Source organism: Callorhinus ursinus, unplaced genomic scaffold, assembly GCF_003265705.2.
Source record: "Callorhinus ursinus isolate GAN/ISIS: 27379988/994484 unplaced genomic scaffold, GSC_fseal_2.0 scaffold114, whole genome shotgun sequence".
In the NCBI taxonomy this organism is placed as follows: Eukaryota; Metazoa; Chordata; class Mammalia; order Carnivora; family Otariidae; genus Callorhinus; species Callorhinus ursinus.
In genome coordinates, this window is record NW_027397176.1 from 426,799 (window position 1) to 451,725 (window position 24,927).

Genomic DNA, 24,927 nt, shown 5'->3' on the forward strand with positions numbered 1-24,927 from the left:
AACTCCTTTAGTTTTTGTTTGTCTGAGGAACTCTTAATCTCTCCTTCTATTCTGAATGACAGTCGTGCTGGATAAAGTATTCTTGGTTGCATATTTTTTCCCATTTAGCATGTTGAATATATCCTGCCATTCTCCTGTGGCTTGCCAAGTTTCTGTAGACTGATCTGCTGTGAAACTGTGAAACTAAATGGACCCATGCATGCTTGGAAGCAAGGATCTCACAGCAGTGAGGAGAGGGGTGGCCTTTCATGCAGTGACAGGAGGGCAGCTGCTAGAAAGCCCACATTCCAATGCAGAGTCTATCTCCACTTATTTCATGTGGCTGTAGTCTGGCATCTTTAGGTCACTTCCTTGAAAATTTCAAGTTATCAGGATGTCACCCAGCCCTCCACAGGGATGGGTCTCTGTGAAGGTCTGGAGGGGTCAACAGAGCTGGGAGTAGCTGTCACCAGGTGACCCCTAAGATGTGCTAAGCTCCATGGGGTGGGGCAGATGGGGGGGCAGCCACCCTGGACTAGCCCTACAGGAAGATGCATCAGTGCTGTGCCTCCCCCTTCCTACAAAGCTATCCAGGCTTCACAGGGCTTTGCCTCTCTGGCCACCTGAGAAGCTGCCTACTGGGCCTCTGATCTACTCTGGCCCCATGCTTTTAGGTGGCCTCACCTCGGGGTTTGGCCCAAATGCCAGCTCCCTGCCCCCACCCCCACCCCTGCTCCCAGGCTCTGACTATCCTGGGGTGGGTAGGGGTGGGGGTGGGGCTGGCACCCAGAAGAGAGTCATCAGGGGGGCCTGGATTTCAAGAGCCTTCACCCAGAGAGCTCTGTTCTAGGCAAGCTTTCTGCAGACAGGTTGAGGGGAGGATGCCAGGAGCCAGGAAGCCAGGTCCAGGGAATTCACCAGCTTATCCCAGAAGGTCAGAGATACTAGCCCTGGGGCCAGGCCATCAGCAAAACATTCCTGGGACAGGGTGTTGCATGTAGTTAGGCCATGGCAGAGCTGGGGCTTCACCTGGTCTTTCCCTCATGCCACCCAGTGACAAAACTTCCTGAAGGGCAGGGCAGTACCTACAGGTCCCAAGGCATCCACTGATTTCAGGTATGGCTCCAGCCCTCCATGTGTACTAAGCCCTTATCACCATCCTGCCCCTGGACCATCTCTAGTCTCCAAGCTGGTATCCTCATCTAACTTCTACCCCTCCAAGCCCCTCCTGCATGCTGTCACCTCCCTCATATACCTAGAACAAAGGTCAGCAAACTAAATCCAGTCCACCACTTGTTTTATAAATAAAGTTTTACTGAAACACAGTCATAGCCACTCATTTATGAATCATTTATGGCTGCCTTTGGGCTACAACTACAAAATCAAGTATGACACTTTTGGTTTGAAACACTCTCAGGAGCCTCCTGGTGTAATCTGAAACTGATTCCTTTACTCAGAGGGCAGGGAGAGACCAAAGAAAGAGGCAGTCTACTCCAGGTTGGTAGGTGGCAGGGTTTTTTTATTTATTTGTTTGTTTAAGACTTTTATTAATGGGTACTTGCCATTTGTTGACTTTTTTAAAAAAATCAAGTAAATTTTTATCACACATTAAAAGTGAGGTTCTTAAAAATCTCAACTTGACCAGATATGAAACAATTTAAAAACCTTTAAAAATGTACTGAGAAAAACCAGGCTTTAAAAAAAAAAAAAACACGTTTGTCATTACCAAAAAGAAATGTCTTTAGGTAACAATAATAAAAAGCCCATGCTGCATAGATAATGCAGATAGTTCTATTTATCTGGTCAGTGGGCAAAAAGCAAGCACTTAAGGTCTTCAGCTCCAATCTTTTGTTTCATTTCTTATTGCTGGAATTTCATCTTCATTTCTTCATGTTGGAGGACTAAACCAGATGATGGTAGAGATGGTAAGCCGGCATTTGCTCAGCCCCGCCCTGCTCAGCCTCCGGAGCTGACGAATTCTCAGCTGGTGGATAGGCTGCTTTCCTCTCTTTGCCATCTTGTGGTTTAGGGTTTTCTGGGCGTCTGTGTCGGTAATTGAAGTTGCGGCGGTACCGAAGTTGAGGTGGCTGCTGACCTTGGGTCTCATCTGCTTGATTTTCCTTGTCTTCCTTGTTGCCATCCTCTCTAGGCTGTCTTTGGCGAGGAGGACCCCTGCGGAATCATGGTCTATAACCATATACATATTCTGTCTCACTGGTCTACCTTGTTCTCCTGCACCCTGGTTGTCAGCACCTTCCATCACTTCTCCCTGTACAGGAGGGTTGGAATACTGTGGTCGCTGCCCAGAGGGTCTCCTCATGTAGTAAGGTGGGAACCGTCGCCTGTGGTAGGGCCAGTGCTGTATGGCCTGGCCTCAGGAGCACTTTCCGATCCCTCGCTCTTTTGCCCACTCCCACTAATCTGGTAATTCTGCTGGGAAATACGTGGAGGACCCCTGCGACGTGGATAGCGTCTATAATGGTTATGGTCTGCTGCATGTTTACTGCCTTACATTGGAACTCCACCAGGGCCTGTCACATTTGCTGCCTCCACACCCTTTTCTCCTTCAAAAACATTAAACTCCACAGTGTCTCCATCTCCTACATTGTGAAGGTACTTCCTGGGGTTATTATTTATGACAGTCTGGTGTACAAATACCATCTTTCTTACCATACCAAATGACATCTTCCTTGATGTCATTCCTGTTGATGAAACCATATCCGTTTCTTACAATGAACCATTTTACTGTTCCCAAAACCTTCCTTGCGATGACGTTCTTGTCCCCACCAGCAGGTGCTGTGGATGTAAGGCTGCCCGGGCCACAGCTCCCTGTGCCATTCCCTATGCTGCTATGGGTAGTGGCAGCAGCGCTGAGGGCTGGGCGGCGGATGGCCGCTGGGTCTCAACCTTGCTGCTCATGGTTGCAGTGATGGTGACTGGGGCCAGCGGCAGCAGCTGCGGCTCCTCCCGGGGTGTGATGGTAACTAGGCCCGCGGCCGCGGCAGCGGCAGGGTGGTTCAGGGCTCTCTGGGGTCTGCTCTCCACTCCCACTACCAATTGAACTCGGTAGGTGGCAGTTTCAATAAGCAAAGGGAACTTACATACAAGGTTTTTCTTGGGTGGCAGCAAAATTAATGGATCCCTGCCCCCATTCAACAAATCTTAAAAGTTAACAGAGAGATTTAACTGGATTCAGACCAGTATACCATACAGGTGTTCTTAATATCACATCATTACCTTAAGGCTGTGTCCTTGGAGCAGACTCGGGGAGCAGGAAAGGCAACTACAACCCACATTCCAAGGACAGAGGAGGAGGGTGAGAAGCCTCTGAGAGCCCTGCTCCAGCTCTCAGATCAATCAGCAATCATGTGTTTCCCATGACATTCCCCAACAGGCACTACCTGTAACAGAGATAACATAGCCCAAAAATCCTAAAGTGTTTACTCTCTGGCCCTTTACAAAAGTTTGTCAACCCCTAATGTAGACTGTTTCACCACACAGATTCTCCCTCAAGCACCCCCAGCATCTCCCAGTGAACATAGGATTTGTGGCCCAGAAGCAGACCTTCTGAATTCTGACCTTTTCTCCACCACTCTCTGCAAAAACTTTCCCTTCCTTTCCTGCATATGAGATTGTCTAGGCCTGCAATTTGCAAGAACAATTCCTTTAATGTTATGCATTGGTTGTATGAACACCATACAACCAATGAACACACGTGTGACCAGCCTGTGAATGTGCATGGTTCTTTCTAAGCAGTGCTGAAGGTATTCTTGAATAAGTCAGCATCATTATTCAGCTCCTCATCTAATCCACACATTAATAGAAAATGGAAGGATTCCCTTGGAAATTATTGTATGGGGGAAAATCAGTTATTTACAACTCATATTCAGTTAAGTAATCATTCTTAATGCCTAGAGAAATTTCCTGGTGGGGCTCATGCTAATGCAGTAAGGTAGATGGTCATGTCCACAGCACCTGCTTTGACAAATCGAGGGGAAGTCCCCATTATATAGACCATGTCCAAGCTTGAGCTTGAAAAACAATTGCATCTCACCTTCTTGCTCTTCCCTGTCACAAGAAAGGACGTACCCCACGTGGTAGCTGCCCCGCAGTCAGGACCTAGAAGAAGGAGACATTGGGAGCAAAGCTGAACAGGGCCAAAGAGCAGCAACCACCCTCAGCACCAACATATAACGTAAGCAAAGTAAGTATGCTTGCAAGTCACTAAGACTGTGAGTTTGTTATGCACCAAAGTTGACTAATAGAGATAGAATTATTAGGATTTTCCAGGGTCCTTCTTGCACAACCTTAATCCTTTGATGACCTCAACTTTTATGCTAACATCTCTAAAATGTATTCCTGAGCTCCAGAACTATCATCTGCCTACTGGTTTTCTTCTTAGCAAGACCTAGAGGCATCTGAAGTACAACAATCCCAAAACTCATCCTCTTTCCTAAGATACTGCATTCTCTTCCTAGGATTCCTCTGGCAACTTGCATCATGCCTATTTAACCTTGAACTACACTTCCCAGATCACTGACCCTGGGTAGTTCCAGGGTAGCGTAGCCAGAGAAGACATTTTGTGGAAGATTTAGAAAGTATAGCTAAAGAAGCAGCCATGTGCTTTATGCTTCAAAGTTGATACAGGGCCAGCTTCTCTTGGAAGTTGCAAGTACAAGTCAGATGGTGGGGCCCTGGGTACTCACCCAGGAACATGCAGGGGTTCTGGGGTCAAAGCAGGGAGGCAGTCCTGTTTGTGCAGGCAGAACTATAGGTACTGGAACAGTGCTTATGAGGGGCACTGAGTCAGACCTGGGCATGCCTACTCCAAGGGGCAGAAGAGGGTGAGATCTGTGATCAAGGTCATCTCAGAGCAACAGGTGAGCACAGAGAACTTAACAGGGTCAACATAGAAGAAAAGTACTCTCAGAGCACAGAAGAGGTCAGATGGTGAGCCACACAGGCTGCAGAGCTGGGGGGAGCGTGCTGTGCTGAATCTCAGGTGGGTTTTCCTCAAAGACACTGGATGATCTTGTCTCAGCACATCACCTCCCTGTTTCTTTGGAGATCCCCATGTGTAATGAGAGGAGTGAGACAAATGATAGCTCTCTCAAGTCCTTTTAAGTTCTGGCATAAACACTATAATTTTATGTTTTGCAGTTCCTTCTACCAGCTGTTTTTGCATTTTCTAAAAGGAAATCATTTGCTTGTACATTTTGCCTTCTACTGCCCTCCTTTCCACCACAACCCTGTTTTCAGAATTATGCAAACTGCATTTGCCACCCAAGGTGAAGCTGATTAAAAATGCTAAATGAGACCTTAATGGAGTGTCTACCATCATTTCATCTTGCTTAACACTAGCGAGCGACCATCCGTCCTCATGCAGAGCTTCCTGCTCAGATCCCAGACACATGCCATCATTAACAGTGATTAACAGGTACAGGAAAAAATCATGTTTAAAGGTACATGGTGAGCACTAAAATTACTGATTGGTAGCATGATTCTGAGAGTCTTGCAGAGACATTGCCTCCCTTTCCCCTTCCTTTACCCCCCACAACCACACAAACTTTTATTAGCATAACTTTAAATTTCTAGTACTCACTTCAGCAGGCTAGAAAATTTAATAAAAAGTACACCCAGGGGGCTCTCTCAAAAATCCTCTTTATTTTATAGAGGAACTGGTTTGAATTATAGTAAGAAAAATCTCAGCTACAGAAAAGAATCAGCAATTCAACAATATTAGTCTCTAGGAATTCAATCAAAATGACTCCAAAAAAAAAATGCAGCTGACTTAGTGTTTGACTGTTCTTGAAACATCTTTTTCCTGGCTTCTGTGTCATTTCTTGAAATCTATCTTCCTATATCTCCCATTTCCCAAGCTGCTTCTCAGCCTCCTCCATACTCACTCTCTGGGCCTTGACTACAAAGGACTGAGCTATTCAAGATGCCATTCTGTCCCCCATTTCTCCTTCTAGATGACTTACTCTGGCCAACACCAGCCACAGACACCATCTATATGACAGAAACTCATCCATTTATGTGCCCAGTACTAACTTCATCTGTGACCTCCAGACCAGCTGACTGCCATCCTACCCAACCTTGAACTTTCCTCTGTGGTATTACAAAAGTACAAAACTTGGCATGTCCAGCTGAGCTCATCTTGTTTCCCATACCAGTTAGGTTCTTCTCCAGCGTCCACATCCCAGTGGGGCTTCCATCAATTCAATGACACAAGCCAAAACCTAAGAACATCTATAATTGTCCCTCTCCTTCCTTATCCCATGGCCAGGCCATCATTGAGTCAATAAGTATTGGCTTCTAAGTCAGATAGATATATAGATAATAGGTAGATGATAGATGATAGATAGGTAGATAGACAATCTCTTAATATATATACTGAATTTTGTTCCATATAAGTAGTGAATATACATCATTTTCAAAAAAAAACATATAATCACAAAATTTGGTCATGTATAAAGCCAAAAAATAATGTCAAATAATTCCCTAAAGCAGAAATCATATGAACCACAATCATTAGCCATGATGCAGTAAAATATGGACCTCAAAAGCCTAGGCCTCCAAAAACTTTATTAAATCTAAAAATTTAAATATATTATTTACAATATATTATATATATTTCTCAGGGGCACCTGCGTGGCTCAGTCAGTTGAGCATCTGACTCTTGATTTTGGCCCAGGTCATAATTTCAGGATCCTGGGATGGAGCTCTATGTTAGGTTCACCACTCAATGGGAATTCTGCTTGTCTCCCTCTCCGTTTGTCCTCCCCCTCCCCCACTCACACGCTCCCTCTCTCTCTCTCTTTCACTCTCTCTAAAATAAATCAATAAACTTTTAAAAAAATAAAATAAATATATTTTATTTACTCAGGCTAAAGAGAAATCAAAACTGAAATTTCAAACTATTTAGAGGAGAAGGGAGCAAGATGGCAGAGGAGTAGAAGACCTGGATTTCCTCTGGTCTCAGGAATTCAGCTGGATAGGGATCAAACCATACTGAACACCTACGAACTCAACAGGAGATAGAAGAAAACAATAGCAACAACTCTTTGAACAGAAAAGCGACCAGTTTCTGGAAGGTAGGACATGTGGAGAAGTGAATACGAGGCGATATTCGGGAGGATAGATGGCGGGGGAGGGGATCTCCATCTGCCTCTTCTGGCAAGTGATAGAGGCGAAAGACCGGGGGTGCCTGAGTGGGCAGAGCTCTAGGGTGTCAGAGCAGGGAAGCCAGCTGCAGAGACGGAGCTAAGGTGCGGGCTCTCAGCTCGGGGTTGCCATAAACCGTGATTGGTAACAGTCGGGCCACTGCTCCTCCATCAGGGACCCAACAAGCAGCAGATCCGGGGAGACTCCCCTTCCTCCCCCTGGAGGAGCAGTGTGGGAGTGCACCGCTGGGATCTGCTGAGTTTGGAGACTCCACACGGGATCGGGTGCCAGAGATAGAAACGCTTGGTCACAGGCGGGTGAGCACAGAGTGCTGCTGGACACCAGGGAGACAGGAGTGACTGACTGCCTTTCTCTGGGGACGCACTGAGAGGCGGGGCCGCGAGTTCTCGGCTCCTCCTGGTTGGAGATTAAGAGGCCAACATTTTCACTCTCGTCCTCCAAAACTGTATGGAAAGCTTGCAGGGAACAAAAGCTCCCAAGAGCAAACCAGAGCAGATTGCTTAGCCCGGCCCAGCAAGGGCAGGGCAATTCTGCCTCTGGCAAAGACATTTGGGAACCACGGCAAAAGACCCCTCCCCCAGAAGATCAGCACAAACAGCCAGCCAAGACCAAGTTTACCAATCAATGAGAACGGGAGAACTCCAGTGCTGGGGGAATACTGCACATAGAATTCATGGCTTTTTTACCATGATTCATTAGTCTTTCAAAGTTAATTTTTTTAACTGTCTTTTTTTTTTGAATTTTTCTTTTTCCCTTTTTCACCCGACATATCAATCCCTTTTTAAAAAAAAAAAAAACATTTTTATTTTTCCTTTTTAGAGTCATATTCTATCCCTTCATAGTAGTTACCCTTATTTTTGGTATATATATATGTTGTTCTCTCTTTAAAAATTTGAAATACAGTTTCATCTAATATATCAAAATATACCCTAAATCTCTAGTGTAAGGCTTTGTTCTAGTCTCCTGCCTGATCACATTCTCTCCCCTTTTTTTTTTCTTTCTTTTTATCCTCTTCTTTCTTTTTTCAAACACCTTCTTATCAATTCTTTTTAAAAATTTTTTATAATTTTATATAATTTTTTATAATTTTTTATACTTTTATAAATTTCATCTTTAAGATCATATTGCATCCATTCATCATATCAACCCTTATTTTGTACATATTTAAGTCTTTCTTTCTTTAAAATTTTAGGAGGCACTATCTTCTAACAGAACAAAATACACCCAAAATCTACTGTGTGCCACTGATCTATGCACCAGCCTAATCATATTTGATCATATTCTGGTTTTTTTTGTTTTGTTCTGTTTTTGTTTTTATCTTTTCCTTTTTCTTTGTTTTTTCTCTTTCTTTTTTCTTTCTTTCCCTTTCTTTTCCCCTGGTATCAGGTCTTACATGATTTCTTTAGTGTATATTTTCTGGGGACATTGTTACCGTATTATCATTTTGTTCTCTCATTCATCTATTCACCTCTGGACAAAATGACAAGACGAAAATAATCACCTCAACAAAAAGAACAAGACGTAGTACCGTCTGCCAGGGACCTACTCAATACAGACATTAGTACGATGTCAGACCCAGAATTCAGAATCATGATTTCAAAGATACTAGCTGGGCTTGAAAAAAACATAGAACTTAGAGAAATGTTTCGGGAGAAATAAAAGAACTAAACTCTAACCAAGTCGAAATCAAAAAGGCTATTAATGAGGTACAATAAAAAATGGGGGCCCTAACTACTAGGATACATGAGGCAGAAGAGAGAATCAGTGATATAGAAGACCAAATGATGGGGGGAAAAAAGAAGCCGAGAAAAAGAAAGATAAAGAACCACTGGATCACGAGGGCAGAATTCGAGAGATAACTGATACGATAAGATGAAACAACATTAGAATAATTGGGATCCCAGAAGAAGAAGAAAGAGAGAGAGGGGCAGAAGGTATATTGGAGCATATTATAGCAGAGAACTTCCCTAATGTGGGGAAGGAAACAGGCATCAAAATCCAGGAGGTACAGAGAACTGCTCTCAAAATCAATAAAAATAGGTCAACTCCCGGACATCTAATAGTAAAACTTACGAGTCTCAGAGACAAAGAGAAAATCCTGAAAGCAGCTCGGGAAAAGAGATATGTAACCTACAATGGTAGAAACATTAGATTGGCAACAGACCTATCCACAGAGACCTGGCAGGCCAGAAAGGACTGGCATGATATCTTCAGAGCACTAAACGAGAAAAATATGCAGCCAGGAATACTATATCCATCTAGGCTGTCATTGAAAATAGAAGAGGAGATAAAAAGCTTCCAGGACAAACAAAAACTAAAGGAATTAGCAAACACAAAACCATTCCTCCAAGAAATATTGAAAGGGGTCCTCTAAGCAAAGAGAGAGCCTAAAAGCAGCATAGACCAGAAAGGAACACAGACAATATACAGTAACAGTAACCTTACAGGCAATACAATGGCACTAAATTCATATATTTCAGTAGTTACCCTGAATGTAAATGGGCTAAATGCCCCAATCAAAAGACACAGGCTCTCAGATTGGATTAAAAAACAAGACCCATCCATATGCTGTCTGTAAGAGACTCATTTTAGAACCAAAGACACCCCCACATTGAAAGTGAGGGGATGGAAAACCATTTACCAGGCTAATGGACACCAAAAGAAAGCTGGGGTGGCAATCCTTATATCAGACGAATTAGATTTTAAAACAAAGACTGTAATAAGAGACAAGGAAGGACACTGTATACTATTAAAGTGTCTACCCAACAAGAAGATCTACCAATTGTAAATATCTATGCCCCTAACATGGGAGCAGCCAATTATATAAGGCAATTAATAACAAAAGCAAAGAAACACATTGAAAACAATACAATAATAGTGGGGAACTTTAACACCCCCCTAAGTGAAATGGACAGATCATCAAGCAAAAGATCAACAAGGAAATAAAGACGTTAAATGACATACTGGACCTATTGGACTTCACAGATATATTCAGAATATTCCATCCCAAGGCAATGGAATACACATTCTTCTCTAGTTCCCGTGGAACATTCTCCAGAATAGATCACATCCTAGGTCACAAATCAGCTCGCAACCAGTACCAAAAGATTGGGATCATTTCTTGCATATTTTCAGACCAAAATGCTTTGAAACTAGAAATCAATCACAACAGGATAGTCAGAAAAAAACTCAAATACATGGAGGCTAAAGAGAATCCTACTAAAGAATGAATGGGTCAACCAGGAAATTAAAGAAGAATTAAAAAATTCTTGGAAACAAATGAAAATGAAGACACAACTGTTCAAAATATTTGGGATGCAACCAAGGCAGTCCTAAGAGGAAAGTATATAGCAATACAAGTTTTCCCCGAGAAACAAGAAAGGTCTCAAACACACAACCTAACCCTACACCTAAAGGAGCTAGAAAAAAACAGCAAATAAAGCCTAAACCCAGCAGGAGAAGAGAAATAATAATGATCAGAGCAGAAATCAATGAAATAGAAACCAAAAAAACAGTAAAACAGAACAAGAAAAGTAGGAGCTGGTTCTGTGAAAGAATTAACAAGATTGATAAACCCCTGGCCAGACTCATCAAAAAAAAAAAAAGAAAAGAAATGACCCAAATCAACAAAATTGTGAATGAAAGAGGAGAGATCAAAACCAACACTAAAGAAATATTATGAGAAACTATATACCAGCAAATTAGATAATGTAGAAGAAATGGATGCATTCCTAGAGGTGTATCAACTACCAAAATTGAACCAGGAAGAAATAGAAAACCTGAACAAACCTATAACCACTAAGGAAATTGAAACAGTCATCAAAAATCTCCCAACAAACAGCCCAAGGCCAGATGGCTTCCCAGGGGAATTCTACCGAATATTTAAAGAAGAATTAATACCTATTCTCCTGAAACTGTTCCAAAAAATAGAAATGGAAGGAAAACTTCCAAACTCATTTTATGAGGCCACAAATACCTTGATCCCAAAACCAGACAAAAACCCCATCAAAAAGAATTACAGACCAAAATCCTTGATGAACATGGATGCAAAAATTCTCACCAAAACACTAGCCAATAGGATCCAACAGTCCATTAAAAGAATTATTCACCATGACCAAGTGGGATTTATCCTGGGCTGCAACGTTGGTTCAACATCTGCAAATCAATCACGATGATACAATACATTAACAAAAGAAAAAACAAGAATCATATGATCCTCTCAAAGATGCAGAAAAAGCATTTGACAAGTACAGCATCCTTTCTTGATCAAAACTCTTCAGAATATAAGGGTACAGGGTACATACCTCAATATCATAAAAGCCATCTATGAAAACACCCACAGTGAATATCATTCTCAATGGGGAAAACCTGAGAGCTTCCCCCTAACGTCAGGAACGCGGCAGGGATGCCCACTATCACCACTATTATTCAACATAGTATTAGAAGTCCTAGCCACAGCAATCAGACAACAAAAAGAAATCAAAGGAATCCAAATTGGCAAAGAAGAAGTCAAACTCTCACTCTTTGCAGATGATATGATACTTTATGTGGAAAACCCAAAAGACTCCACCCCAAAACTGCTAGAACGCATAGAGGAAATCAGTAAAGTGGCACGATATAAAATCAATGCACAGAAATCAGTGGCATTCTTATACACCAACAACAAGACAGAACAGAGAGAAATTAAGGACTCGATCCCATTTACAATTGCACCCCAAACCATAAGATACCTAGGAACAAATCTAAGCAAAGAGGCAAAGAATCTGTACTCAGAAAACTATAAAATACTCATGAAAGAAATTGATGAAGACACAAAGAAATGGAAAAACGTTCCATGCTTATGGATTGGAAGAACAAATATTGTGAGATGTCAATGACCTAGAGCAATCTACACATTCAATGCAATCTCTATCAAAATACCATCCATTTTTTTTTCAAAGAAATGGAACAAATAATCCTAAAATTTGTATGGAACCAGAAAAGACCCCAAATGGCCAGAGGAATGTTGAAAAAGAAAAGCAAAGCTGGCGGCATCACAATTCTGGACTTCCAGCTCTATTACAAAGCTGTCATCATCAAGACAGTTTGGTACTGGCACAAAAACAGACACATAGATCAATCGAACAGAAGAGAGAGCCCAGAAATGGACCCTCAACTCTATGGTCAACTTATTTTTGACAAAGCAGGAAAGAATGTCCAATGGCAAAAAGACAGTCTCTTCAACAAATGGTGTTGGGAAAATTGGACAGCCACATGCAGAAGAATGAAACTGGACCATTTCCTTACACCACACACAAAAATAGACTCCAAATGGTTGAATGACCTAAATGTGAGACAGGAGTCCATCAACATCCTAAAGGAGAACACAGACAGCAACCTCTTTGACCTCAGCCACAGCAACTTCTTCCTAGAAACATCGCCAAAGGCAAGGGAAGCCAGGGAAAAAATGAACTATTGGGACTTCATCAAGATAAACACTTTTGCACAGGAAAAGAAACAGTCAACAAAACCAAAAGACAACCGACACAATGGAAGAAGATATTTGCAAATGACATATCAGATAAAGGGCTAGAATCCAAAATCTATATAGAACTTATCAAACTCAACACCCAAAAACAAATAATCCAATCAAGAAATTTGGCAGAAGACATGAACAGACATTTTCCAAAGAAGACATCCAAATGGCCAACAGACACATGAAAAAGTGCTCAAAATCACTTGGCATTAGGGAAATCCAGATCAAAACCTCAATGACATACCACCTCACACCAGTCATAATAGCTAATATGAACAAGTCAGGAAACGACAGATGTTGGCGGGGATGCAGAGAAAGGGGAACCCTCCTACACTGTTGGTGGGAGTGCAAGCTGGTGCAACCACTCTGGAAAACAGTATGGAGGTTCCTCAAAAAGTTGAAAATAGAGCTACCATATGATCCAGCATTTACACTACTGGATATTTACCCCTAAGATACAAATGTAAGGATCCGAAGGGGTACGTGCAGCCCGATGTTTATAGCAGCAGTGTCCACAATAGCCAAACTGTGGAAAGAGCCAAATTGTCCATCGACAGATGAATGGATGAAGAAGAAGTGGTATATATATACAATGGAATATTATGCAGCCATCAAATGGAATGAGATCTTGTCCTTTGCAACGACGTGCATAGAGGTGGAAGGTGTTATGCTGAGCGAAATAAGTCAAAGAGAGAAAGACATGTATCATATGACCTCACTGATATGAGGAATTCTTAATCTCAGGAAACAAAGTGAGAGTTGCTGGAGTGGGGGTGGGGTGGGAGGGATGGGGTGGCTGGCTGATAGTCACTGGGGAGGGTATGTGCTATGGTGAGTGCTGTGAATTGTTCAAGACTGTTGAATCACAGATCTGTAGCTCTGAAACAAATAATGCAATATATATTAAGAAAAAAAGAAGAAGAAGATAGCAGGAGGGGAAGAATGAAGGGGGGAAATCGGAGGGGGAGACGAACTATAAGAGACGATGTACTCTGAAAAACAAACTGAGGGTTCTAGAGGGGAGGGGGTGGGAGGATGGGTTAGCCTGGTGATGGGTATTAAAGAGGGCACATTCGGCATGGAGCACTGGGTATATGCACAATGAATCATGGAACATTACATCAAAAACTAATGATGTAATGTATGGTGATTAACATAACAATAAAAAATTTAAAAGAAAGGAGAATTACAGACCAATATCCTTGATGAACATGGATGCAAAAATTCTCACCAAAATACTAGCCAATAGGATCCAACAGTACATTAAAAGGATTAGTCACCACAACCAAGTGGGATTTATTCCTGGGCTGCAAGGTTGGTTTAACATTCACAAATCAATCAATGTGATACAATACATTAATAAAAGAAAGAGCAAGAATGATATGATCCTCTCAATAGATGCAGAAGAAGCATTTGACAAAGTACAGCATCCTTTCTTGATCAAAACTCTTCAGAGTATAGAGATGGAGGATACATACCTCAATATCATAAAAACCATCTATGAAAAACCCACAGTGAATATCATTCTCAATGGGGAAAACCTGAGAGCTTTCCCCCTAAGGTCAAGAACATGACAGGGATGTCCACTCTCACCACTGCTATTCAACATAGTTTTAGAAGTCCTAGCCACAGCAATCAGACAACAAAAAGAAATCAAAGGCATCCGAATCAGCAAAGAAGAAGTCAAACTCTCACTCTTTGCAGATGATATGATACTTTATGTGGAAAGCCCAAAAGATTCCACACCAAAACTGCTATAACTCATACAGAAATTCATTAAAGTGGCAGGATGTAAAATCAATGCACAGAAATCAGCTGCATTTCTATACACCAACAACAAGACAGAAGAAAGAGAAATGAAGGAGTTGATCGCATTTACCACTGCACCCAAAACCATAAGATACCTAGGGATAAATCTAACCAAAGAGGCAAAGAATCTTTACTCAAAAAACTTAGGGTACTCATGAAAGAAACTGAGGAAGACACAAAGAAATGGAGAAACATTCCATTCTCATGGACTGGAAGATAAAATATTGTGAAGATGTCAATGCTACCTTGAGCAATCTACGCATTTAATGCAATCTCTTTCAAAATACCATCCACTTTTTTCAAAGAAATGGAACAAATCATCTGAAAATTTCTATGGAACCAGAAAAGAGCCCGAATAGCCAGAGGAATGTTGAAAAAGAAAAGCAAAGCTAGTGGCATCACAATTCCGGACTTCCAGCTCTATTACAAAGCTGTCATCATCAAGACAGTATGGTACTGGCACAAAAACAGACACATAGATCAATGGAACAGAACAGAAACCCGGAAATGGACCCTTACCTCTATGGTCAACTAATCTTTGACAAAGCAGGAAAGAATGTCCAATGGAAAAAAGACAGTCTCTTCAACAAATGGTGTTGGGAAAATTGGACAGCCACATGGAGAAGAATGTAACTGGACCATTTCCTTACACCACACAAAAATAGATTCAAAATGGTTGAAAGACCTAAATGTGAGACAGGAATCTATCAAAATCCTAAAGGAGAACACAGGCAGCAACCTCTTCGACATCAGCCACAGCAACTTCTTCCTAGAAACATCGCCAAAGACAAGGGAAGCAAGGGCAAAAATCAACTTTTGGGACTTCATCAAGATAAAAAGCTTTTGCGCAGCAAAGGAAATAATCAACAAAACCAAAAGACAACCAACAGAATGGGAGAAGATATTTGCAAATGACATATCAGATAAAGGGCTAGTATCCAAAATCTAAAGAACTTCTTAAACTCAACACCCAAAGAACAAATGATCCAATCAAGAAGTGGGTAGGAGACATGAACAGACATTTTTTCAAAGAAGACATCCAAATGGCCAACAGACACATGAAAAAGTGTTCAATATCGCTCGACATCAGGGAAATCCAAATCAAAACCTCAATGAGGTATCACCTTACACCAATCAGAATGGCTTAAAATGAACAAGTCAGGAAACGACAGATGTTGGTGGGGATGCAGAGAAAGGGGAACCCTCCTACACTGTTGGTGGGAATGCAAGCTGGTGCAACCACTCTGGAAAACAGCACGGAGGTTCCTCGAAAAGATGAAAATAGAGCTACCATACAATCCAGCATTTGCACTACTGAGTATTTACCCCGAAGATACAATGTAGTAACCCGAAGGGTACATGCACCCCAATATTTATAGCAGCAATGTCCACAATAGCCAAACTATGGAAAGAGCCAAGATGTCCATCAGCAGATGAATGGTAAAGAAGATGTGATGTGATATATATATATGATATATATATATATCATATATCATATATATCATATATATATGCAATGGAATGTTATGCAGCCAATCAAAAAATAATGAAATCTTGACATTTGCAATGATGTGAATTGAACTAGAGGGTATTATGCTAAGCGAAATAAGTCAATCAGAGAAAGACAACTATCATATGATCTCACTGATATGAGGAATTCTTAATGTCAGGAAACATGAGCATTGCTGGAGTGGTGGGGGGTGGGAGGTATGGGGTGGCTGGGTGATAGACATTGGGGAGGGTATGTGCTATGGTGAGTGTTGTGAATTGTGTAAGACTAATGAATCACACACCTGTACCTCTGACACAAATAATACATTATATGTTAACAAAAAATAAAGATAGTAGGAAGGGAAAATTGAAGGGGGAGTGGTTCAGAGGGGGAGATGAATCATGAGAGACTATGGACACTGAGAAACAAACTGAGGCTTCTGGGGGGCAGTGGGGTGGGGGGATGGTTTAGCCTGGTGATGAGTATTAAGGAGGGCATGTATTGAATGGAGCACTGGGTGTTATATGCAAACAATGAATCATGGAACACTACACTACATCAAAAACTAATGATGTAATGTATGGTGACTAACATAACATAATAAAATTAAATTTAAAAAAGGAAAAGAATTAAACACCTGCTTCTGTAGAAAGGCCTGGGAAAGAATTATGATGGAGAATAGAAGTGAAGAGTTTGATTGTGATGGTGAAGAAGAAGACAGAGATTGAGAAGCAGGTGAGACCCCAAATGGGTGCCAGAGGAGTAGGTGCCTATCACCCATTGGAGGGCTAGTGCCTTATCCTTCAGTCTCACTGAGGAAGCCCCTCCTCTCCATATTACCTCATGGCTGCCCTCACCCACATGTGGCTGCAGAGCCCAGTTCTTCTCCCATCTCAGGGCGAGGCATTTGGGTGTCCCTCTCTGGTTTCCCAGCCTCTCCCTCTCCTCTCAATCATCCCCATCAGTGAACAAATGTGTTCTGGGGTCTCCCATGAAAAGCAAACCACTCCTACCAGATACTTCTGCATTTATCTTCTTTTTTTTTTCTTTAACAAAACTTTTCAAAAGAACTATCCACACTCTGTCTCTCCTTCCTCTCTCCCACTGGCTCTTCCACCCTCTTTAGATGAGCATGAGCTCCAGTGCATTTGCCCTTTTATGTCTGTATTGACCTCTCACAATGACCAACATGGTCTCCTCCTTCAATTCTCTCTTCTCTTGTCTGCTATGACACCATTTTATCTGTTTCCCCTCTTCTATCTCTGACCTCTTTCAGCCTCATCCTGTATGCACTGCCCCTTTCCACGAAATGCCTTTCTGTCAGTCTTCCCATCACCTCAAAGCCATTGCTCCTGAAGGTCCCTCTGCCCACATTACAGCTCTTTACATCTCTCAGGACTCAACACATGGAGACCTTCCCTGACCCCACATCCTAGAGCAGTCTTTCCTACATTTTTTGCTCAGTCACATTACCCACTTATGTCCACCATAGCATAGTACCTAACTATCCTCTTTATATATATTATTCAATTGCTTACAAAATGTTCTCCTACTTGAAGGTAAATACCCTGATATGATGTAGGAACACAATCATATTCACTGAGTGGATGCATACATTTATTTATGAATTCACAAGGAAGAGCTGCATATCAATCCACATAAGCTGGGTTGTGCTAAAAGGAATAAACCAGCCCCAAATCTCTCGGGCTCAAAATAATAAAAGCATACTTTGTTGCTAACATTACAAAACTATTGTATTGTGTGTTTGCAGAAAGTCTTTCTCATTGCAGTCACAAAGGAAGCTCATTGGACAGCCAGCAGGCCAGAGGGAAGAGGAAATCCTGGAGGGTCACACAGCAGCAGTAAAATAGCCCAGCCCCAAGTGGTGCATGTCACTTCCACTTAGGACTCACTCCCTAGATTTGCATAGGGGAATGCCAGGTGAGGACCAGCCTTCCTTGTGCCTGGAGGGAAAGGCAAGCCAGGCATCAGAGAAGCAGAGGACTGCCACAGCCACTGAGGGGACACTGGGAGGAGTCAGCCAAAGAGGTGAGAGAAGAGCCAGAAAGAATCCAAAAGGAGGTGGTCAATAATGTCCAGTCCTGCAGAGTGCATCTGCAAGTCTCCATTGCACTTGGTGACTCTAGCACATGACTTTCCAGAAGACTGAAAACAGAAGCCAAATTCAGTGGGTTGGGCCAAAGGGAGGCATGAAGAAATGGAACCATGAAAATAGGCAGAACTTTCAGGAAATGTGATTGGCAAGGAGGGATTGAGGCGGTAATTAGAGAGACAGAATGAAAGCAGTAATTTCTTAGGTCAAGAGACAAGCAGGTATGCACTATGGGACAGGTTAGAGACTAAGAGGACACGGAAGAGATGGGGAAAAGATGTGTCTCTTCTGCAGAACTTGGGGTGGGACTGGACAGAGGACAGTGAGGGGGAGGGTGCCTCTGATGGGTGGATTGGAAATGGGACAGAGATCCTAAGAGCTCTGGGGGACCCTGATAAGACTCTGCCTATTTTGTCAGCTATTACAGAATTATTATCCCATGCTCTGCTTACTCAACAAAATCAGAAACTGCAGTTGTGAGAGAAGGAGGCCCAGATGACAAATAACTGTTAAAAGAATTTTCCTGGGTCAAGTAATTATTACCCCACAGAGATGGGAAGAATTAAAAGGAGAAGGACACTGCCAACAGTAATCAGAGCACAGATGCTGAGAAAAAGAGGAAGACACATGTCAGGAAAGGAGGTAGATGGAGTGGCCAAAAGTCAGTCCCAAAGGTGGGAGGCCAGGTAGGTGAGGTCAGCACAGAGCCAACCACCACTATCCAGGTCAGCATGGAGGCTGGCAGTGACAGAGCAACTGGCTCCTGTTTGACCAAGGGTCAAGGTCAAGGTGACTTTAATAACTGGGTAGGTAAAAGGATCTTAAAAATAAGACAATTTTCTTGGATGTGACATAAAAGCTAAACAAATCATTCAACAGAGGACATGTAAACAGAACTTAATCACCAAGAACCTGGTCATAAAAGGTGTTTCTAAAAGTGTAGAAGAGTGGAGGTGTTGGGGGCAGAGGAAGCACGGGGGGTAAGGAGTCAGGCCTAACCATACAGCTCAGATGCACCTGAGTCCATGGGTGGGGGCAAGTGGGACACAAGAAACTGAGGACATTTACCTCTGTATCCTCTCACCCCTTTGCAGGCACAACTTCATGTCCTCTAAGGAGCCTGCTATGCTCAGGGCTGCCCTGCTAGCACTTCCCAGAGGAATGCTTCTCAGAACTCTGTCCTGGTTACCAAGGACAGACAAGAATGCTGCAATGCTTCCATCCTAATACTCCTATGTGAACGAATCTGTGTTAAAAAGTGTTTTCTTAGGTGAAGAAACTTTGGCAGTCACTCCCAAGGGTTCCATAGGAGATAGACACCAGCTTGCTGATGGATGTTCCTTTATAAGGAAGTGGAGGCTTTTTGTGACTGTTAACATATACTTTTAGACAATATACAGGTGTGAGTGGGGGTGTGTGCATGTGCACACACACACGCACGCATGTGCATATCTGTGGGGTTTTTTTATTTTTATTTTTTTAAGATTTTATTTATTTATTTGGCAGAGAGAGACAGCGAGAGAGGGAGCACAAGCAGCAGGGTAGAGGGAGAGGGAGAAGGCTTCCCACTGAGCAGGGAGCCCTATGCGGGGCTCGATCCCAGGACCCTGGGATCATGACCTGAGCCAAAGGCAGACGCTTAATGACTGAGCCACCCAGGTGCCCCTGTGGGTTTTTTTTTTTAAGATTTATTTATTTATTTTAAAAAGAGTATGAGTAGGAGTGGGGGCAGAGGGAGAGAGAAAATCTCAAGCAGACTCCCCACTGAGCACAGAGCCCAGTTTCAGGGTTCTATCTCACAACCCTGAGATCATGACCTGAGCTGAAATCAAGAGTCAGACACTTAACTGACTGGGCCACCCAGGTGCCCCCCCTTCTAAAGATTTATTTATTTATTTTTATTTATTTATTTTAGAGAGAGAGATGCATTTTTTATTCTTGAGCATCATAGGGGCAGAAAGGTGGGAACAGAAGAGGTAGGTAGAAAAAGTCAAGCCCACCACCACTCTGATTTTTATAGATGTGGAAAAACTAAAGTAACTGCAAGAATGCTTGCTTTTAAGCAATGACAAGGATTGAAATTCTGAGGAAAATGCATATATTGTGTTTTCATACATTTTTGATATTCGTTAGTGGTACAGATTAGTATTGGGCTTTGTTAATTTTCCTTCCCTAATGCCAAAGTACACTGTGAAGCTTCCACTGCTAATTCTACCTCAAGTAATTACATTTCTCAACACAGAAACAAAATTTTAAATTAATATTCACAGCTTCCAAATCTCTATGATAGGTAGAGCTTTTACTTAGACTAAGAGTTAGCTACTCCAAGATAAGGACTTTTAAAATGGGAGGGGCTTGAAAGGGGGAATAATAGCACATAACATTGCTTCAGCCCTAAATTATGTGTTTTATGTACATTATCTCATTTCATGTCTTGAAATGAGCTGGTTAGATGGTTATTAATAATTTATTTGTTTCAACATAAGAAAATCAACCAGTGCAATAATACACCACATTAATAGAAAGGGGGGTAAGGGGAACATGATTATGTCAATGACACACACACACACACAAAAATTTGACAAAAATCTATCCTCCCATGATAAAAAAAAAAAACCTTCAGAAAACTAGAACAAGAAGAGAATTTTCTCAACATGATAAAGGGCATCTATGAAAAACCCACAGCTAACATTATATTCAATGGTGAAAGATTGAAAGCTTTCTCCCTAAGATCAAGAATAGGACAAGGATGTCCACTTTGATTACTGCCATTCAACATTGTGCTGGAAGTACTAACCAGAGCAATTAGGCAAGAAAAATAAATAAAAAGCACCAAAAACTGGATGGCAAGGAGTAAAACTATCTATATTCACAAATGACATGATCCTATATGTAAAAACAAAACAAAACAAGAATCCACCACTAGAGCTAATCAATGAATTTGATGATGTTGCATGTTACAAAATTAACACACAAAAAATCAGCTGTGTTTCTGTATACTAGCAAGAAAATTTTGAAAAGGAAATTATGAAAATAATTTTATTAACAAAAGTATCCAAAAAATAAAATAAATTTAACCAAGGAATAGATGTAACCAAGGAAATAAAAGACAAGTACACTAAAAATGATAAACATTACTGAAAGAAATTAAGGAATGCTTAAATAAATGTAAAGTATTCTCCATTCATGGACTATAAGATTTAATATTGTTAAGATGTCAATACACCCCAAAGTGATTTACAGATTCAGTGTAATCTCTATCAAAAGCCCAATGAATCAGAGAGAGACAAACCATATGAGACTCTTGACTCCAGGAAACAAACTGAGGGCTGCCAAAAGAGAGGTGGGTGGAGGGATGGGGTGACTGGGTGATGGGCATTAAAGAGGGCACGTGATATGATGAGCACTGGGCGTTATACATAACTAATGAATCAGTCAACACTATATCAAAAAATAATTATGTAGTATACAGTGGCTAACTGAACATAATAAAAAAATCAAGAAAGAAAACAAAACAAAACAGAACAAAAAACCAATGATGTACTATACCTTGGCTTATTGAATTAAAAAAAAAAAAGCCCAATGACCTTTTTTGAAGAAATGGTAAAACTTATCCTAAAATTCATATGAGATTGCAAGGAATAAAAAATAAAACAATATTGACAAAAAACAAACTTGGAGGACTCATACTTCTTGTATTAGTTTGCTTGGGCTACAACAACAAAATACTACAGACTGTGTGGTTTACATAAGAAAAATTTATTTTGTCACAGCTCTAGAGGCTAAAAGTCAAACACCAATCAACAGGACTGATTTCTTCTGAGGCCTTTCTCCTTGGCTTGAAGATAGCTGTCTTCTCCCTGTGTCTTTGCATGCTCTTTCCTCTGGGCATATTTGTGTCCTAATTTCTTTTTTTTATAAGGACACCAATCATGTTGCATTACAGCCTAAATTAAGATGAGATCTTAACTTAATCATCTCTTTAAAGGCCCTAACTCCAAATACACTCACATTCTAGGGTAGTGGGAGTTAGGACTTCAATATATGAATTTGGAGAGGACACAATTCAGCCCATGACACTTCCCAATTTCACAACTTACCAAAGGTACTGTAATCATAATAGTGTGGCACTGGCATAAGGATAGACATATATAAATAGAATAGAATTGAGAATTGAGAAATAAACCCATACATCTGAGGTCAATTAATTTTTGACAGGCATGTAAGACTATTCAGTGGGGAAAGAATAATCTGATATTTCATTTGCAAATATCTTCTCCCATTCTGTAGGTTCCCTTTTACTTTTTTTGACTATTTCCTTTCCTGTGCAAAAGCTTTTTATCTTGATGAGGTCCTAATCGTTCATTTTTGGTTTTGTTTCCCTTGCCTCTGGAGACACATTTAGGTCTTTCATTTATTTTAAATTTATTTTTGTGTGTGGTTTAAGAAAATGGTCCAGTTCCATTCTTCTTCATGTGGCTGTCCAATTTTCCCAACACCATTTGTTGAAGAGACTTTTTTCATTGTATATTCTTTCCTGCTTTGTTGAAGATTAATTGACCATGTAGTTGCAGGTCAAACTTTTGGGCATTCTTGACATATTGACAATATTAAATCTTTGACTCTGTAAACAGGAGATATCTTTCCATTCTTTTTTTTTAATTTAATTTAATTTAATTTTTTTTGTTAGTCACCATACAAATCATCATTAGTTTTGGATGTAATGATCCATGATTCATTGTTTTCATATAACACCCAGTGCTCTATGCAGTACGTGCCCTCCTTAATAGCCATCACCAGGCTAACCCATCTCCCCAGCCCTCCCCTCTAAAACCTTCAGTTTGTTTCTCAGGGCCCATAGTCTCTCATGGTACATCTCCCACTCCGATTTCCCCCCATTCATTTTTCCCTTCCTTCTCCTAATGTTCTCCATGCTATGCCTTATGTTCCACAAATAAGTGAAACCATATGATAATTTACTTTTTCTGCTTGACTTATTTCACTTAGCATAATCTCCTCCAGTCCCAGTTAGGTATTCATCCTTTCTGATGGCAGTCATATTCCATTGTATATATGGACCATATCTTCTTTATCCATTCATCTGTTGAAGGGCCTCTCAGATCTTTCCACAGTTTGACTATTGCAGACATTGCTGCTATGAACATTGGGGTGCCTATGGCCCTTCTTTTCACTATATCTGTGTCTCTGGGGTAAATACCCAGTACTGCAATTCCTGGGTCATAGGGTAGCTCTATTTTTAATTTTTTGAAGAACCTCCACAGCATTTTCCAAAGTGGCTATACCAACCTGCATTCCCACCAACAGTGTAAGAGGGTTCCCCTTTCTCCACAACCTCCCCAACATTTGTTGTTTCTTGCCTTGTCAATTTTTGACATTCTAAATTGTGGAAAGTGGTATCTCAATGTGGTTTTTATTTGAATTTCCCTGATGGCTAAGATGATGAACATTTTTTCATGTGTCTGTTAGACATTTGTATGTCTTCTTTGGAGAACTGTCTGTTCATATTCTCTGCCCAGTTTTTGACTTGATTATTTGGTTTTTGGGTGTTCAATTTGAGAAGTTCCTTATGGATCTTAGAAATCAGCATTTTGTCTGCAGTGTCATTTGCAAATATCTTCTCCCATTCTGTGGATTGCTATCCAAACCTCACTCAAAAAAAAAAAAATAGAAAACTCCTGAATTCACCAACTAACTTTACACCTTAAAGAGCTAGAGAAAAAGCAACAAACAAAGCCTAAGCCATGCATTAGAAGAGAAATAATTAAGATTAAAGCAGAGATCAGTGAATTAGAAACCAGAAACACAGTAGATCAGATAAACGAAACCAGAATCTGGTTCTTTGAAAGAATTAATAAGATTGATAAACCACTGGCCAGACTTATCCAAAAGAAAAGAGAAAGGACCCAAATTAATAAAACTATGAATGAAAGGGGAGAGATAACAACTAACACCAAGGAAATAGAAACAATTATTAGAAATTATCATCAATAACTATATGCCAATAAATTAAGCAACCTGGAAGAAATGGATGCCTTCCTAGAAACCTATAAACTGCCAAGACTGAAACAGGAAGAAATTGACAACCTGAATAGGCCAATAACCAGTAACGAAACTGAAGCAGTGATCATAAACCTCCAAAAAAAAAAAAAAAAAGAGTCCAGTCCTGATGGATTCCCTGGGGAATTCCACCAAACATTCAAAGAAGAAATAATACCTGTTCTCCTGAAGCTGTTTCAAAAAATAGAAACAGAAGGAAAGCTTCCAGACTCATTCTATGAGCATTACCTTAATCCCCAAACCAGGCAAAGACCCCATCAAAAAGGAGAATTTCAGACCGATATCCCTGATGAATATGGATGCCAAAATTCTCAACAAAATCCCAGCTAATAGGATCCAACAATACATTAAAAGGATCATCCACCACGACCAAGTGGGATTTATCCCTGGGATGCAAGGGTGGTTCAACATTCACAAATCAATCAATGTGATAGAACACATTAATAAGAGGAGAGAGGAGAGCCATATGGTCCTCTCAATTGATGCAGAAAAAGCATTTGACAAAATACAGCATCCTTTCCTGATTAAAATTCTTCAGAGTATACGTATAGAGGGAACATTCCTCAATCTCAGAAAATCCATCTATGAAAAAAGCACAGCGAATATCATCCTCAATGGGGAAAAGCTGAAAGCCTTTCCCTTAAGATCAGGAACATGACAAGGATGCCCACTCTCACCACTATTGTTCAACATAGTACTAGAAGTCCTAGCAACAGCAATCAGACAACAAAAAGGAATAAAAGGCATTCAGAT

The 24,927-nt window shown here is 41.0% G+C and overlaps 1 long non-coding RNA gene and 1 pseudogene across 11 annotated transcripts in view; both read right to left on the minus strand.

Annotated features, from left to right (window-relative positions):
* The window catches only part of LOC112813068 (uncharacterized), a 398,822-nt gene that overhangs the window by 335,432 nt on the left and 38,463 nt on the right, over positions 1-24,927 (minus strand). For all 11 annotated transcript variants that reach the window (XR_012377159.1, XR_012377158.1, XR_012377154.1 and 8 more), the window contains exons 2-3: positions 4,034-4,098; positions 3,217-3,380 (exon numbers count right to left, since the gene is read on the minus strand). This is a non-coding gene — a long non-coding RNA (uncharacterized lncRNA). The remainder of the gene's footprint in view (positions 1-3,216; positions 3,381-4,033; positions 4,099-24,927) is intronic.
* Positions 1,489-3,210, minus strand: LOC141371872 (Y-box-binding protein 1 pseudogene; annotated as a pseudogene).